The 19,204-nt window shown below is 47.1% G+C and overlaps 1 protein-coding gene across 2 annotated transcripts in view; it reads right to left on the minus strand.

Moving 5' to 3' along the window:
* The window catches only part of LOC126424885 (uncharacterized), a 326,155-nt gene that overhangs the window by 77,399 nt on the left and 229,552 nt on the right, over positions 1-19,204 (minus strand). The window contains exon 1 of one of the 2 annotated variants that reach the window (XM_050087718.1): positions 11,467-11,532. The exons of the other annotated variant lie outside the window; for it this stretch is intronic. The gene's annotated coding sequence lies outside the window, so the exon portion shown is untranslated. Of the gene's footprint in view, positions 1-11,466; positions 11,533-19,204 lie in introns of those variants that run through there. 2 annotated transcript variants of the gene reach the window in all.

A 19,204-nucleotide genomic window follows, 5' to 3' on the forward strand; every position in this document is an offset into this window, starting at 1 on the left:
CAATGCGAACAAGAGGTGACCGAGACGTGTAATCGATGGCACCCCATACCATCACGCCGGGTGATACGCCAGTATGGCGATGACGAATACACGCTTCCAATGTGCGTTCACCGCGATCTCGCCAAACACAGATGCGACCATCGTGATGCTGTAAACAGAACCTGGATTCATCCGAAAAAATGACGTTTTGCCATTCGTGTACCCAGGTTCGTCGTTGAGTACACCGTCAAGGCGCTCCTGCCTGTGATGCAGCGTCAGGGGTAACCGCAGCCGTGGTCTCCGAGCTGACAATCCATGCTGCTGCGAACGTCGTCGAACTGTTCGTGCAGATGGTTGTTGTCTTGCAAACGTCCCCATTTGTTGACTCAGAGATCGAGACGTGGCTGCACGATCCGTTACAGCCACGCGGGTAAGATCCCAGTCGTCTCGACTGCTAGTGATACGAGGCCGTTGGGATCCAGCACGGCGTTCCGTATTACCCTCCTGAACCCACTCATTCCATATTCTGCTAACAGTCATTGAATCTCGATCAACGTGAGCAGCAATGTCGCGATACGATAAACCGGAATCTCGATAGGCTACAATCCGCCCTTTATTAAAGTCGGAAACATGAAGGTACGCATTCCTCCTCCTTACGCGAGGCATCACAACAACGTTTCACCAGGCAACACCGGTCAACTGCTGTTTGTGTATGAGAAATCGGTTGGAAAGTTTCCTCACGTCAGCACGTTGTAGGTGTCGCCACCGGTGCCAACCTTGTGTGAATGCTCTGAAAAGCTAATCATTTGCATATCACAGCATCTTCTTCCTGTCGGTTAAATTTCACTTCTGCAGCACATCTTCGTGGTGTAGCAATTTTAATGGCCAGTAGTGTATTTTAATATTTCAGCACGCACTTGAGAGTTCAAATGGCTCTGAGCGCTATGGGACTTAACATCTGAGGTCATCTGTCCCCTAGACTTAGAACTACTTAAACCTAACTAACCTAAGGACATCACACACATCCATGCCCGAGGCAGGATTCGAACCTGCGACCGCAGCGGTCCCGCGGTTCCAGAGTAACGGAAACAGCTTATATGTCGACGCAGATGTAGAACAGAACACCGGTCAGATTAGAGCGGTAGAAAACGGAAACAGGTGAACGCGCAAACGGAATCGCATAGCTCGCGTGTGGCTCGGGAGCAGCGTATGGGATTCGAAGCGGCGAACAGCGGGCGAGCGGGCGCGGCGCGCTTCTGCCGTGACCTCGCCTCGCCTCGCCTCGCCTCGCCTCGCCTCGGTCAGAGTCAGCTGAGAGCACGCCGGCCAGCCTAGGCGACGAGGCGGAGGCGGCCGCACGGGAGAAAGCCGGATGCGGCAGCGGCAGCGGCAGCGGCGGCCCACATACCGAGGGGGCGCAGCCGCGGCTAGCGAGGCGACTGGCCCCCCAAAACAAAGGCCAGCCTGCCACAGCCACTGGGCTCACGAGAAACCAATATCCATTTCCGACAAAGAAAGAAACACTTTAAAAGTGAATTAGGCAACTGAATGGTCCAATGAAATGAAATGAAATGTCGTGTGGCTAGGGCCTCCCGTCGGGTACACCGTTCGCCTGGTGCACGTCTTTCGATTTGACGCCACTGCGGCGACCTGTGCTCGATGGGGACGAAATGATGATGATTAGGACAACTCAACGCCCACTGCCTGGGCGAAGAAAATCTCCGACCCAGCCGGGAATCGAACCCGGACCCTTAGGATTGTCAGTCCGTCGCGCTGACCACTCAGCTACCGGGGGCGGACAATGGTCCAATGAGCCGTCTCAATACTTATGATTTCGTTGTTATTTCCCTCTGCGAGTGCTGTGGATAGGAAAAAAATGTTCATATGTGTGTGAAATCTTATGGGACATAACTGCTAAGGTCATCAGTTCCTAAGCTTACACATTACTTAACCTAAATTATCCCAAGGACAAACACACACACTCATGCCCGAGGGAGGACTCGAACCTCCGCCGGGACCAACCGCGGTAGGGCTGTACAAGCAATGATCACACGCACGGCACAGCGGACGCACCAGGAACCGCGGTGTCGGCCGTCGAATGGCGCTAGCTGCGCAGCATTTGTGCACCGCCGCCGTCAGTGTCAGCCAGTTTGCCGTGGCATACGGAGCTCCATCGCAGTCTTTAACACTGGTAGCATGCCGCGACAGCGTGGACGTGAACCGTATGTGCAGTTGACGGACTTTGAGCGAGGGCGTATAGTGGGCATGCGGGAGGCCGGGTGGACGTACCGCCGAATTGCTCAACACGTGGGGCGTGATGTCTCCACAGTACATCGATGTTGTCGCCAGTGGACGGCGGAAGGTGCACGTGCCCGTCGACCTGGGACCGGACCGCAGCGACGCACGGATGCACGCCAACACCGTAGGATCCTACGCAGTGCCGTAGGGGACCGCACCCCCACTTCCCAGCAAATTAGGGACACTGTTGCTCCTGGGGTATCGGCGAGGACCATTCGCAACCGTCTCCATGAAGCTGGGCTACGGTCCCGCACACCGTTAGGCCGTCTTCCGCTCACGCCCCAACATCGTGCAGCCCGCCTCCAGTGGTGTCGCGACAGGCGTGAATGGAGGGACGAATGGAGACGTGTCGTCTTCAGCGATGAGAGTCGCTTCTGCCTTGGTACCAATGATGGTCGTATGCGTGTTTGGCGCCGTGCAGGTGAGCGCCACAATCAGGACTGCATACGACCGAGGCACACAGGGCCAACACCCGGCATCATGGTGTGGGGAGCGATCTCCTACACTGGCCGTACACCACTGGTGATCGTCGAGGGGACACTGAATAGTGCACGGTACATCCAAACCGTCATCGAACCCATCGTTCTACCATTCCTAGACCGGCAAGGGAACTTGCTGTTCCAACAGGACAATGCACGTCCGCATGTATCCCGTGCCACCCAACGTGCTCTAGAAGGTGTAAGTCAACTACCCTGGCCAGCAAGATCTCCGGATCTGTCCCCCATTGAGCATGTTTGGGATTGGATGAAGCGTCGTCTCACGCGGTCTGCACGTCCAGCACGAACGCTGGTCCAACTGAGGCGCCAGGTGGAAATGGCATGGCAAGCCGTTCCACAGGACTACATCCAGCATCTCTACGATCGTCTCCATGGGAGAATAGCAGCCTGCATTGCTGCGAAAGGTGGATATACACTGTACTAGTGCCGACATTGTGCATGCTCTGTTGGCTGTGTCTATGTGCCTGTGGTTCTGTCAGTGTGATCATGTGATGTATCTGACCCCAGGAATGTGTCAATAAAGTTTCCCCTTCCTGGGACAATGAATTCACGGTGTTCTTATTTCAATTTCTAGGAGTGTAGATGAACGCTAGATACCGCTTCCGTATCTGTCACGTGGTCTTTCGACGGCAAGGAGCGTTCCGTTTATCTTCAGTCTACGCATGTCGCAGCTCCTATGTGGTTCTTGTATGCACAGCACGTGACACTGGTCCTGTCTGCAAAGTTCTTGTAACAGTTCTTCTCTGGTTGATGTTATTCCTTTTATGTTGTTTGAGGTAGTGTTTAGCTGTGGCCCCAAAAAGGACTTAGGCCCCCTGGCTCAACAGCTGTTGTGGCTGAGCACCTGAAGGATAATTTGGAAAATATTTCGAGTAGATATCCCCACCATGTTATAGTTCTGGGTGGAGATTTTAATTTGCCAGATATAGACTGGGACACTCAAACGTTCATAACGGGTGGCAGGGACAAAGAATCCTGTGAAATTTTTTTAAGTGCTTTATCTGAAAACTACCTTGAGCAGTTAAACAGAGAACCGACTCGTGGGGATAACATATTAGACCTTCTGGTGACAAACAGACCCGAACTATTTGAAAAAGTTAACGCAGAACAGGGAATCAGCGATCATAAAGCGGTTACGGCATCGATGATTTCAGCCGTAAATGGGAATATTAAAAAGGGTAGGAAGATTTTTCTGTTTAGAAAAAGTGACAAAAAGCAGATTTCAGAGTACCTGTTCGCTCAACACAAAAGTTTTGTCTCAAGCACAGATAGTGTTGAGGATCAGTGGACGAAGTTCAAAACCGTCGTACATTATGCGTTAGATGAGTATGTGCCAAGCAAGATCGTAAGAGATGGGAAAGAGCCACCGTGGTACAACAACCGAGTTAGAAAACTGCTGCGGAAGCAAAGGGAACTTCACAGCAAACATAAACATAGCCAAAGCCTTGCAGACAAACAAAAATTACACGAAGCGAAATGTAGTGTGAGGAGGGCTATGCGAGAGGCGTTCAATGAATTCGAAAGTAAAGTTCTATGTACTGACTTGGCAGAAAATCCTAAGAAATTTTGGTCTTATGTCAAAGCGGTAGGTGGATCAAAACAAAATGTCCAGACACTCTGTGACCAAAATGGTACTGAAACAGAGGATGACAGACTAAAGGCCGAAATACTAAATGTCTTTTTCCAAAGTTGTTTCACAGAGGAAGATTGCACTGTAGTTCCTTCTCTAGATTGTCGCACAGATGACAAAATGGTAGATATCGAAATAGACGACAGAGGGATAGAGAAACAATTAAAATCGCTCAAAAGAGGAAAGGCCTCTGGACCTGATGGGATACCAGTTCAATTTTACACAGAGTACGCGAAGGAACTTGCCCCCCTTCTTGCAGCGGTGTACCGTAGGTCTCTAGAAGAGCGTAGCGTTCCAAAGGATTGGAAAAGGGCACAGGTCATCCCCGTTTTCAAGAAGGGACGTCGAACAGATGTGCAGAACTATAGGCCTATATCTCTAACGTCGATCAGTTGCAGAATTTTGGAACACGTATTGTGTTCGAGTATAATGACTTTTCTGGAGACTAGAAATCTACTCTGTAGGAATCAGCATGGGTTTCGAAAAAGACGGTCATGTGAAACCCAGCTCGCGCTATTCGTCCACGAGACTCAGAGGGCCATAGACACGGGTTCACAGGTAGATGCCGTGTTTCTTGACTTCCGCAAGGCGTTCGATACAGTTCCCCACAGTCGTTTAATGAACAAAGTAAGAGCATATGGACTATCAGACCAATTGTGTGATTGGATTGAGGAGTTCCTAGATAACAGGACGCAGCATGTTATTCTCAATGGAGAGAAGTCTTCCGAAGTAAGAGTGATTTCAGGTGTGCCGCAGGGGAGTGTCATAGGACCGTTGCTATTCACAATATACATAAATGACCTGGTGGATGACATCGGAAGTTCACTGAGGCTTTTTGCAGATGATGCTGTGGTGTACCGAGAGGTTGTAACAATGGAAAATTGTATTGAAATGCAGGAGGATCTGCAGCGAATTGACGCATGGTGCAGGGAATGGCAATTGAATCTCAATGTAGACAAGTGTAATGTGCTGCGAATATACAGAAAGATAGATCCTTTATCATTTAGCTACAAAATAGCAGGTCAGCAACTGGAAGCAGTTAATACCATAAATTATCTGGGAGTACGCATTAGGAGTGATTTAAAATGGAATGATCATATAATGTTGATCGTCGGTAAAGCAGATGCCAGACTGAGATTCATTGGAAGAATCCTAAGGAAATGCAATCCGAAAACAAAGGAAGTAGGTTACAGTACGCTTGTTCGCCCACTGCTTGAATACTGCTCAGCAGTGTGGGATCCGTACCAGATAGGGTTGATAGAAGAGATAGAGAAGATCCAACGGAGAGCAGCGCGCTTCGTTACAGGATCATTTAGTAATCGCGAAAGCGTTACGGAGATGATAGATAAACTCCAGTGGAAGACTCTGCAGGAGAGACGCTCAGTAGCTCGGTACGGGCTTTTATTGAAGTTTCGAGAACATACCTTCACCGAAGAGTCAAGCAGTATATTGCTCCCTCCTACGTATATCTCGCGAAGAGACCATGAGGATAAAACCAGAGAGATTAGAGCCCACACAGAGGCATACCGACAGTCCTTCTTTCCACGAACAATACGAGACTGGAATAGAAGGGAGAACCGATAGAGGTACTGAAGGTACCCTCCGCCACACACCGTCAGGTGGCTTGCGGAGTATGGACGTAGATGTAGATGTAGATGTACACTGAATAGTCAAAGAAACTGGTACACCTGCCTATTATCGTGTAGGGCCCCCTAGAGCACACAAAAGTGCCGCAACACTATTTAGCATGGAGTCGAGTAATGTCTGAAGTAGCCCGTCCGGTTAGCCGTGCGGTCTAACGCACTGCTTTCCGGGCGTCCGGCGGATTAGTGTCGAGGTCCGGCTTGCCGGCCAGTCTGCGGATGGTTTTTAAGGCGGTTTTCCATCTGCCTCGGCGAATGCGGGCTGGTTCTCTTTATTCTTCCGTCGGCGATTGCTCTGCAAACACTTTCTCCACGTACGCGTACACCATAGTTACTCTACCACGCACATATTGCGGTTCACTCGTCGGAGCCGGCCGCGGTGGGCGAGCGGTTCGAAGCGCTTCAGTCCGGAACCGCGCTGCTGCTACAGTCCCAGGTTCGAACCCTGCCTCAGGCATGCACGTGTGTGATGTCCTTAGTTAGGTTTAAGTAGTTCTAAGTCTAGGGGATTGATAACCGCAGATGTTAAGTCCCATAGTGCTTAGAGCCATTTGAACCGTTTGTTTATTTACATATACATTCTTAATTTCCTGCAAGGAAGCAAGGAGAATGAGCCGGATTACTAGGAAGTCATGATGCAGGTTTTGTTTACTTGTCCATAAGGTGGCTTGGATTTACATTGTCCCCTTGGCTGTTAAAAAAAAAATTAAAAAAATGCTCTAAGCACAATGGGACTTAACATTTGAGGTCATCAGTCCCCTAGACTGAGAACTACTTAAACCTAACTAACCTAAGATCATCACACACATTCATCGCCGAGCCAGGATTCGAACCTGCGACCGTAGCAGGAGCGCGGTTTCGGACTGAAGCGCTTAGAACTGCTCGGCCACAGCGGCCGGCGTATTAAACAACACAGTACTTATAAACTTGTACACATGTTAGTTGCAAACAAGGTGGAAAACAGTAATGCTGTATAAAGCGGTAGACAAATTTACCTCTGCATCTCCATAAGCTGGCTTCTCCGACCTCGGGTTCCCTACCTCAGATTGTTCAGTGGAGCATTCTCTATGTCCTGTTGCATTTTTGCACCCTCTTACGGAAACAACTTGTAGATCGTGCCGAGTTTGACGTTCTAAATTTCTGCGTATGCTGCACACTGAGAATCCGCGGAATCAAGGAACCTTGGCGGCGACTGCTAACTTCGGAAGTTAAAACCCATTTTGGGCGAGCAACTATAGAAATGGATCATATTTTGTGTATTTTAATCTACATTGTGTTCTTTGTTTTCGTCACACGCTGAAAACTTTCGCGAGGTCCTGATATTTTTTTCCTATTAGCGTTCTCTAGCAAGACAGACGAAATATTTGAAACCTAAAAGGTATTTATGTTCTACAGAGAAGCCTACTCTATGCACAAATGAGAACGAAAATCGATAAAATATTCTAATCACAATTATTTCAGCCGTGGAAAGCTCAGTTATTTGACGAGAAAAATAATTTTCGATGTTCAATTTATGGATGTCCATCTTGTTACATGGCGAGGGACTTAAGCTGATGATAAATATGAAACAAAGTACCTTCACAGCTGTATCTTGAGAATGTCTTTATTCTGTCACACGACTAGTTTCTACATCTACATTTACATGGAGACTCTGCAAATCACATATAAGTGCCTGGCAGAGGGTTCTCTGTTATTCCAATCTCGTATAGCGCGCGGAAAGAATGATCACCTATATCTTTCCGTACGAGCTCTGATTTCCCTTATTTTATCGTGGTGATCGTTCCTCCCTATGTAGGTCGGTGTCAATAAAATATTTTCGCATTCAGAGGAGAAGGTTGGTGATTGGAATTTCGTGAGAAGAATCCTTCGCAACGAAAAACGCCTTTCTTTTAATGATTTCCAGCCCAAATCCTGTATCATTTCTGTGACACTCTCGCCCATATTTCGCGATAATACAAAACGTGCTGACTTTCTTTGAACTTTTGCAATGTATTCCGTCAGTCCTACCTGGTAAGGATCCCACATCGCGCAGAGGTATTCTAAAAGAGGACGGACAAGCGTAGTGTAGGCAGTCTCCTTAGTAGTGTCCTGCCAATAAAACGCAGTCTTTGGTTAGCCTTCCCCACAACATTTTATATGTGTTCCTTCCAATTTAAGTTGTTCATATTTGTTATACCTAGGTATTTAGTTGAATTTGCGGCTTCTACGTAGATTAGACTGATTTATCGTGTAACCGAAGTTTAACGAGTTCCTTTTAGCACTCATGTGGATAACCTCACACTTTTCGTTATTTAAGGGCAACTGCCACTTTTCGCACCATTCCGATATTTCTTCTAAATCTTTTTGCAGTTTGTTTTGATCTTCTGATGACTTCATTAGTCGATAAACGACAGCGTCATCTGCAAACAATCTAAGACGGCTGCTCAGATTGCCTCCCAAATCGTTTATATAGATAAGGAACAGCAAAGGGCCTATAACACTACCTTGGGGAACGCCAGAAATCACTTCTGTTTTACTCGATGACTTTCCGTCAATTACTACGAACTGTAAACTCTCTGACAGGAAATCACAGATCCAGTCACATAACTGAGACGATATTCCATAAGGAAGCAAATTCACTACGAGCCGCTTGTGTGGTACAGTGTCAAATTTATGGATGCCCCTCTTGTTACATGACGAGGGACTTTGGCTGATGATATATATCAGAAAAAGTACCTCCACAGCTGTACCTTGATAAGTCTTTATTCTATCACACGACTAGTTTCGGCGGCACATTACCGCCATCCCCAGGCCTCACCATTCCGAAAAGAGTATTTGATTTCATTGGTGCCTTTACTGTGGGATTCTTGTTACTAGCACACGTGGGTTAGCTTTCATCAGGAGTCTATTCTCGACACCGTGAGAGTCAAATTTCCCAAATACTGTTGTCATACGTCCTCCTCTTATTCGTCGTCCAGGTGCGAATGTGTTTCGATGAAATGGAGCGATTACAACACAGCGGAATGGAAGAGTTTGCCAGGGGCATGCTGACAAGCTGCATTGTTTCCGCTGTATCCACATTGCAGCAGTACAATGACGTGAGAGCAATATCGACTTAGTACACAGATCTTTTTACGTCTATAACTGTGTGTGCAAGTACAGGAAGTTTCATGCAGGTAACAGAATGAACGCGGATGGTGAGATATTGGCCACGTAACGCGATACGCGACTTGTCAATTCGCTAGTGGTTCAAATGGCTCTGAGCACTATGGGACTTAACTGCTGAGGTCATTGGTCCCCTAGAACTTAGAACCACTTAAACCTAACTAACCTAAGGACATCACACACATCCATAATTCGCTAGTGTTCAAAACCAACTCGAACAGAGGTTGTACTCTCTAAACAGCTATATAAAACTGTCGCTATGGTTCTACCAGAGATTTTTGCTCGTCGTCTTTGTGTTAGCTAATCTCGAAACGTTGACTGTACATAAATTTGGAGATTTATCGGCACGTGTGCTAGAACACAGCCGTATTTTAAAATCATGTTAGTACATTCTAGCCGTTCGAGTAGCGGCACTTGCCTTGTTAGAAGAAATACATATAAAAAAAAAAAAAACGAAACAAGAAGCACGTAGTATGTCCGAAGAACGGAACCCGCGTCCTCTAAATGCGGGAGCGCCAACGTTCAATGCCCGGCGTGCAAACGCGGGACTCAGCTCATCTGTGGGGTTCCAAATGCATCCGTTGTTGTTCTTCCTTATGATGTCTGTGCGTCTCGCGCAGGACCGTCAGTAGGTATTTTTAATCCGGTCAGTGAAATGGAAACGCACTTTAAGTCATAGCCACTGTAACAAAATTACGCTTAAATATATTTCAAGTCTATTACAAATTTAAATTTATTGTCTAAATTGTTAGGTACTGCGACACCATCTTTTCGTTATTCTACAGTTTGCCATTGCAACGAAATCTTGTTACTGTGATGTCACTTGGCGAGTTCATAAATGATTTTATCTACAAACGTTATTTTGTGGCCTGTAGCTCATCACATAGCGTAGAGAGTGTTTTACAGTTCATATTAAAAAACTTCTAGAGGCTGTAGATGGGGCCTAGTCGACCAAGTTTTACATAGGAAACCTCATCCAGCGACGCTATAAATCGTCAAAGTGATAGGCGCCGGGGCCTGTAAATGTGTCTATATACAGGCTAATACCGTGACGATGCTTCAGGCTTTCTAGTATGACGGAGAAGGATAAGTGTATCAATTTGAGGTCAGGGTCCCCGTACCGGAAAGGAGCGAATCGAAAGTTATGAGCGAAATCGGTCTCATACTGTTGTTGCTAAGACTGTAGCTCAGGCAACTTTCAGAGGCAGTAGTATGGACCAAAAGAAGGACAAAATGTCTTGTAAACTTGGACACTGAGCTGCATACCTGTGGAGCCATGAGCACTTGTTCTTCTTCGCTACTGTTTCGTCTGCTGAACAAGTTCTCTTAGCTCCTCAGGTGTGCAGTTTAGGGTCCACGTTTAATGGACATTTTCTCCATGTTTTGGTCCACACTGCCACCTCTGAAAGTTGCCTGACCTACAGTCTAGCAACAACAGCAACAGTACATGTATTCCACTGTCAGAGTTATCAGAAAGTTTGTCACCCATGGCTATCGACTCGTATGTTTCCGGCACAGGGACCCTTACCTCTAATTGATATATCAATCCTTCTCCATCATCCTAGAGAGTTTGTAACGACCCCACGGAATCACTCTGCATGACATACATTTACAGGCGTCGCTGCCTGTGTCTTTAACGCTCTGGAGCATCACTGAATCATGTTTCTGGACATCGGTTCCTATCCAAAACTTTATCTACTAATTCCCCTATACAACCTCTTAAAGTGTGTAACATGAACTGTGAAACGCCTTGTAGTTACGAAGCATGTTGAAGCAACAGAATGAAGTTTACAAATAAAATTATTTATTAACTCGCAAAGTAACACCACAATAACAACACTTCGTTGCACTGGTAACCTGTAGAAGGACGGAAACATGGTACTGCAGTACCTGACAGTTTACAGAACAAGGTAAATCTCACAATAGACCAAAAATGTTTATAGGCGTAATTTCGTTACAATAGAGATTACTTACGTGTTCTATTTCACAGACTGTAATAAAAATACGCACTGACGACGACAAAAGGGTGCTGTAACTACTTTGGGCACAAGCAAGAACAACGGCCAGTTTTCTGCGAAGCGGGCGAACATCGATTCCTGTAAATTAATCTGCATACACGGCTGCTGTAAAGGCGATCGTGACTGATTCTCCAGTTTATCTCAGAAACTAGTAGCCTGCCGACGTGACAAGTGAAGTATTTTTTCCTTGCTTATCGAGATTGCTTTTGACGTTAAATATTCGGAAACACATTCTGGTTAAGCACATCGTCACTCACCGTTGTTGCTGTCGGTGTGGGGTGGCTGGCTTAGCGGAAGACGTCCCGTTGCGGCGGCTGCAGTGGTTGGCGGCTGAGTATCGGCCCTGGCCGTGAACCCGGCTATATAAGAGCGACACACTTCTGGCTCCCCCTCCCCCTCCCCCCGGCCTGAGGCCACCTAACGGCAGACCACTTTCCTCCTCGCGGACCTATTGAGGCTACGCCGCCGCTCTCGGTCTGTTCGCACTCGCCAGGGAAGCGACTCACCTCCGACAGCTAAAACGCAGTAAAATAAAAAACTTCCTAAAATGACGACGGTGAACGAAAAGTTATCTCACTATTTAAAGAAGAAGTTTCCACAACGAGACATTGTCTCGAAACCTAACAGAAAATCCAAACAGATTCTGGTCGTGTAGACTGACACATTGAACTATATGGAAAAAAAACGTAAATTACTTAAAAACTGCAGCGTGCACACACTTTAGTCAACAACAAACATCCCTATACGAGTGGCGTTTGAAATGTCCGTGCAAAAATAAAAACCACTTACGTGTTTGGGGTAAACCTTTTTTATTTTTCGACATACCGTAAAATGGGGTTACTTTGTGACAGTTTTTAAGGTTTTGCTCGCATGGGCCACACAGTGTAAATTATGAAGTTTAGTAAGTAATACCAAGAAGCTGCTTAAACCTTCCACTATGTGGCGATATGTTATTCAAATAAACATGTTCATCAGAAAACCATTATATAATTGTTACAAGTTGTCACAAAGTTACTCCACTGGGTGGGGCTACTATGTCACAAGCTTTGTTTTTGCTTCGAAATGCATGGAAAATTAACATTGACACAAAATTACCCCATCAGATATTTATTTAAAGCAATATATAAACATTGGTTTATTGTTTGACAACATAAAGAATTTACAAAGGTAGCTACTTAATCTGAAAGTAAATCTTTAACATCAAAAAGACCTCGCTTTCCTACTGGTGTTGGAAGTGCTATTTTATTCAGAACGTCCTCTGTTAAATAATAAATGGAATCATGTCGTTCTGGCCACTTGCAGTAAATTTTTGAACTCTCTATGGCACTTACCATGTAGCCTCCTGGCTTGATATCACTCACTCTTCCAGGGAACATTTCCCCCTCGAAGTTCACTACTACAAAGTCATCAAGTTTGAATGTGCATTCAGGGGCCTTCTTAGTGGCCCTTTTCAAGTGGTGGACGTTTCTTGTGTCTCGATGTCACTTACCGGTAGTATAAGGTGCGTCTCTGTCTGATGGCTCATCTGATGAACTTTCACAGCTTTCGAGTCACTCGGATCTTCATCAGTCCACTTCATGCTTTCGCTCTCATCTAAGGACTCGACCTTATCAGTGACTCTTCTTGAGATTTCAGAACACTTTTTCTTCAGCTGCTGAGTATTGCCGGCACCAGGACTCGAAGATTTCGCCTTCGTCTTATAATTGGTCGCTTCTACTACTGGTATGCTGGTTTTATGGTTGTATAATTATACTGCTTACATAAACAATTAACAATCAGGCATACATACCTGTTTTCTGCAGTTCTTTCACATGAACGGCTCCAGCAGACAAAGTTTACAACAATTCAAACAATGGCTCCAAAGCAGGTTTCAATACGAACGCACTGCCGACGACCAAAACAAGTGCGGCAGATGCAGCTCGCTGCCGCTGGCGCTAATCTTTGGTTTCTAGGCATCTTGGACGCAGCGGGAGATTCGAAATAAGCGAAAATTAACGTGTCACAAAGTAGCCCCTACAGTCACAAAGTAACCCCATTTTACGGTAGTCTCCTTTTAGAATTATACACTTCGTCCAATGCTGTTCTAATTTGTTGATCCCTTCCGAATAATAGCAATCGTCCAAGTCCGCAAAATAGCTATTACTTGCTGCACACACCTCCCCGTTTGGATAAACAATTTGTCCCTCCAGCCATTTCTTCAAATTGGGAACAAATAGTAGTCCGAGGGAGCCAAGTCTGGAGAATAGGGGGGATGTGAAACGAGTTGGAATCATATTCCCATTAATTTTGCGACCACAACTGCTGAGGTGTGTGCTGGTGCATTGTCGTGATGGAGAAGGACTTTTTTGCGGTCAAATCGCCGGCGTTTGTCTTGCAGCTCTGTTTTCAAACTATCCAACAACGATGAATCATATGCAGCTGTAATAGTTTTACCCTTTTCCAGATAGTCGATGAGGATCAGCCCCTGCGAATCCCAAAAGACAGTTGCCATAACCTTTCCGGCCAAAGGAATGGTCTTCGTCTTTTTTGTTGCAGATTCTCCCTTCTTAACCCATTGTTTAGATTGTTGTTTCGTCTCAGGAATATAGTAATGTATCCATGTTTCATCCACAGTAACGAAACGACGCTTAAAGTCCTGCGAATTCTTCCTGAACAGCTGCAAACCATCCTTCCAACACTTCACACTATTTCGTTTTTGGTCAAGCGTGAGCAATCGCGGAACCCATCTTGCGGATAGCTTTCTCATGTCCAAATGTTTATGCAAAATATTATGTAACCGTTCATTCGAGATGCCCACAGCACTAGCAATCTCACGCTCCTTAACTCTTCTGTCATATCACCATATCATGGATTTTATCAATGATTTCTGGAGTCGTAACCTCCACAGGGCGTCCAGAACGTTCAGCATCACTTGTGGCCATGTGGCCACACCGAAAATTTTGAAACCTCTTATAAACTGTTCTGATCGAAGGTGCAGAGTCACCGTAATGTTTATCAAGCTTCTCTTTAGTCTCCTGAGGTGTTTTGACTTTCATAAAGTAATGTTTAATCATCACGCGAAATTCTTTTTCGTCCCATTTTTTGACAATCACTCGACTTCCGTTATTCACACGAATGCCAAACACAAAGAAATAGACCAATATGGCTGAAACTTGGTGTGCGTTCTTTCCAAAGATGCTACTAACTAAACATGACCTCGATACGCGCCGGTGGTGCTATGTCTCGGATTTTTCAGACGCCCCTCGTAGATATTCGGATTTAGGTTATGACATGTTCGATATGCCTGGCATCACTGGCGATGATATGGCGCAGATGAATATCGAAATTCTGCATGACCCGCTGTAGTGTCGGAACATCGATGCTGTCGATGACCTCCTGTATGGCTATTTTCAGCTCAGCAGTGGCTTTGCAGTCATTGCTGTACACCTTGTCTTGAATATAGCGCCACAAAAACGAGTGGCATGTGTTCAGATCCGGAGAATATGGCGCCCAGCCGAGGCCCACGCCAGTGGCTTCTGGGTACCCCAGAGCCAGAATGCGGTCCCCAAAGTGCTCCTCCAGGATATCAAACACTCTCCTGCTTCGATGGGGTCTAGCTCCGTCTTCCATGAACCACATATTGTCGAAATCAGGGTCACTTTGAGTAATGGGGATGAAATCACCATCCAAAACCTCCACGTACCGTTCGGTAGTCACTGTGCCATCAAGGAATATCGTAGTGGTCATTCGTTGAGCGTGACGAGACTTCTCGATCGCGAAATTCGGATTATCAGTCCCCCAAATCCGCCAATTGTGCTTATTGCCCAAATGAAAGTGGGCTTCGTCGCGAAACCAAATCATACAGACGCATCTTAACTCCCATCATTCTCTGCGGCCAACCGTGTATGTTTTATGTCCTATCACAAACCGTTCAGAAGTTATGACGATTTTATTTCATATAGTTCAATGATTGTCGTCCTGCATTTGAAGTACGCTAGTGGCAAGAAACATTCACTGGCTTCTCTACGCGATAGCAACGGATGTACTATCGACGACAGTGCTGCTAAAGCAGAGTTACAAAGCAGACCCTTTCGAAATTTCTTCAACAAAGAAGACGAAGTAAATATTCCAGAATTCGAATCAAGAACAGCTAACAACATGAGCAACTTAAAAGTAAGTGTCCTCGGAGAAGTGAACCAACTGAAATCACTCAATAAAAACAACTCTTCGTCGATATGCAAAAGGGTTTTCGATCATATATTGTGTTCGAACATTATGAATAACATCGAAGAAAACGGTTTACTGACAAATAGTCAACATTTATTTAGAACGCCTCGTTCTAGTGAAACACAACTAGCGCTTTATTCACACGAAGTGTAGAGTGCTATCGACAAGGGATTTCAAATAGATTCCGTATTTCTACATTTCCAGCTTTCTTAAGTTTGCTTGCACATGATGCTGTCGTTTAGTGTCTAGTAAAGTCATCAGAAGATCAAAGCAAACTGCAAAACGATTTACAAAAGATATCTATACGCCCCTCACAAGCGGCTAGTAGTGAAATTGTGTGCTTATGGAATATCGTCTCAATTACGTGACTCGATCTGTATTTCCTGTCAAAGAGGTCACAGTCCGTAGTAACTGATGGAAAGTCATCGTCTAAAACAGATGTGATTTCTGGCCTTCCCCATGGTAGTGTTATAGGCCCTTTGCTGTCCCTCATCTACGCTCCTGGAAATTGAAATAAGAACACCGTGAATTCATTGTCCCAGAAAGGGGAAACTTTATTGACACATTCCTGGGGTCAGATACATCACATGATCACACTGACAGAACCACAGGCACATAGACACAGGCAACAGAGCATGCACAATGTCGGCACTAGTACAGTGTATATCCACCTTTCGCAGCAATGCAGGCTGCTATTCTCCCATGGAGACGATCGTAGAGATGCTGGATGTAGTCCTGTGGAACGGCTTGCCATGCCATTTCCACCTGGCGCCTCAGTTGGACCAGCGTTCGTGCTGGACGTGCAGACCGCGTGAGACGACGCTTCATCCAGTCCCAAACATGCTCAATGGGGGACAGATCCGGAGATCTTGCTGGCCAGGGTAGTTGACTTACACCTTCTAGAGCACGTTGGGTGGCACGGGATACATGCGGACGTGCATTGTCCTGTTGGAACAGCAAGTTCCCTTGCCGGTCTAGGAATGGTAGAACGATGGGTTCGATGACGGTTTGGATGTACCGTGCACTATTCAGTGTCCCCTCGACGATCACCAGTGGTGTACGGCCAGTGTAGGAGATCGCTCCCCACACCATGATGCCGGGTGTTGGCCCTGTGTGCCTCGGTCGTATGCAGTCCTGATTGTGGCGCTCACCTGCACGGCGCCAAACACGCATACGACCATCATTGGCACCAAGGCAGAAGCGACTCTCATCGCTGAAGACGACACGTCTCCATTCGTCCCTCCATTCACGCCTGTCGCGACACCACTGGAGGCGGGCTGCACGATGTTGGGGCGTGAGCGGAAGACGGCCTAACGGTGTGCGGGACCGTAGCCCAGCTTCATGGAGACGGTTGCGAACGGTCCTCGCCGATACCCCAGGAGCAACAGTGTCCCTAATTTGCTGGGAAGTGGCGGTGCGGTCCCCTACGGCACTGCGTAGGATCCTACGGTCTTGGCGTGCATCCGTGCGTCGCTGCGGTCCGGTCCCAGGTCGACGGGCACGTGCACCTTCCGCCGACCACTGGCGACAACATCGATGTACTGTGGAGACCTCACGCCCCACGTGTTGAGCAATTCGGCGGTACGTCCACCCGGCCTCCCGCATGCCCACTATACGCCCTCGCTCAAAGTCCGTCAACTGCACATACGGTTCACGTCCACGTCCACGCTGTCGCGGCGTGCTACCAGTGTTAAAGACTGCGATGGTGCTCCGTACGGCACGGCAAACTGGCTGACACTGACGGCGGCGGTGCACAAATGCTGCGCAGCTAGCGCCATTCGACGGCCAACACCGCGGTTCCTGGTGTGTCCGCTGTGCCGTGCATGTGATCATTGCTTGTACAGCCCTCTCGCAGTGTCCGGAGCAAGTATGGTGGTCAATGTGTTCTTTTTTCCATTTCCAGGAGTATATATATATATATATATATATATATATATATATATATATAAAGTCGTCGTGTGCGACGTAGTTGAAGACCAGTTCTTACAGTAGCGCCTGAAGTGTCTCCGCCTACAGTAGGCCAGCTCGTCCAAAAGTGTCTTCTCATTGCATAGGCGTGGGTTCTGGCTAGCAGATGTATTCAGTTCGGTTCGGTTAATACAGTTTTCAGCTTCTCGGGGCTTGGACGTTCCAGCTACGAGGTGGGTCATCGAAGGTGCTCTGTAAGAAATTGGAAAAATATTGCTTATAGCATGGGTTGCGTATCAGGACGCAGTGTCGTTCGTTGAGATAAGTCCAATATCCTAGTGTAGACTTGTCACCAGAAGTAAAAAGATAGCGGATCGTGTGGCCACATATCCAATTCACAGAGTGAGTTTTGGCGGAGGGGTAGAAAGTCTTATCGGGGTACAAAAGCAAGTGGACGTCGATCTGAGCTGGTGTCTGTCGAGTAAGAAACGCCAAAATTCGTCGCGCAAGTGTCCAGACTTCGAACTTTGTGCCACAGTGGAACCGGTGGACATCCGTGTCATCCACTCCACGGTGGGTGCAGAGGGATGAATCTGCGAGATGGATACGGTGTAGACGATCTCGGTTAACTTGTTTGCCATTCACGGTGATGTACCACGCTGATTGAACGTCTGATTCGAGAAAACGCGCATGGATCTCCTTTCATATGTGCCGCCACACGTACTGTGGATACTTACGTTCGATGGGGTTGGACGGGCGGCACTGCTGTAACAATTCGGAAACTGTTTTCGTGAGGTACAAACGTGTATGCGGTAAGGACCGGTAGACATAACTGAACTTCAGGAAAAATCGTTGGATGTAATAAAAGGGGGTTGGAATGGTCGATACCAGTACTGGAGCGGACAAGGAGGCCGGCGCAAAGTTGTGAAGCAGGAGCCTAGTAAGGCCCTGCGGGCAATGATGCCAAAGTTTGAGTTGGGAGCTGACGTATAGTGCCTTGACACGCGTCGGCACGTGGATGAGTCCCACCCCGCCACGATCTCGTGGCAGTGCAAGGGAGTCATATTGCACCTTGAATAACATCCCCGAGCTGACGAAGGAGCCGAAAGCCATCAACAGTCGTCGGACCAGGAGATTTGGGACTGGTAGTACTTGAGCCACGTGTGGTATACGGGAAGCATGATACATGTTCACGAATTGCGCGCGTTGGATAACGTCGAGAGCTCGTAGCCGGTGATCTGCGAGATTTCCTCTGATTGTCTGTAGCAAGCGTCTACCATTGATAGTCGCTGAGCGGCGCAGATCTGCTGCGAAATCAAGTTCAAGACATCGTATGGTGACGGCGACACTAAGGGGGGCAACGCATCTCTCCGGCAAGCCCTCACCAATGAGCAGGACCTTGGATTTTGACACGTCGAGGCAGCTCCCCGACGCTTCGCTCTAAGTCGCCACCCATGTCAGTGCCGCTCGTACTTCATCATCTATCCAAGCACGACTCACGGCCCCTCCTCACAGGTTTACTTCTGCCAGTACCTCGCCTCCTACCTTCCAAACTTTACAGCAGCTCTTCTGCGAACCTTGCAGAACTAGCACTCCCGAAAGAAAGGATATTGCGGACATGGCTTAGCCACAGCCTAGAGGATGTTTCCAGAATGAGATTTTCACTCTGCAGCGGAGTGTGCGCTGATATGAAACTTCCTGGGAGATTAAAACTGTGTGCCGGACCGAAACTCGAACTCGGGACCTTTGCTTTTCGCGGGCAAGTGCTTATTTGTTTTGTGCGACTCAAGATTTCCACTGTAATGTGATTAGCAATCTATCCTTTACATAATACTGTCATGTTTAATTTACATTCCGGAAGAAAGGATGCAATTTTGGAAT

Source organism: Schistocerca serialis, chromosome 10 (genome assembly GCF_023864345.2).
Source record: "Schistocerca serialis cubense isolate TAMUIC-IGC-003099 chromosome 10, iqSchSeri2.2, whole genome shotgun sequence".
NCBI classification, from domain to species: Eukaryota; Metazoa; Arthropoda; class Insecta; order Orthoptera; family Acrididae; genus Schistocerca; species Schistocerca serialis.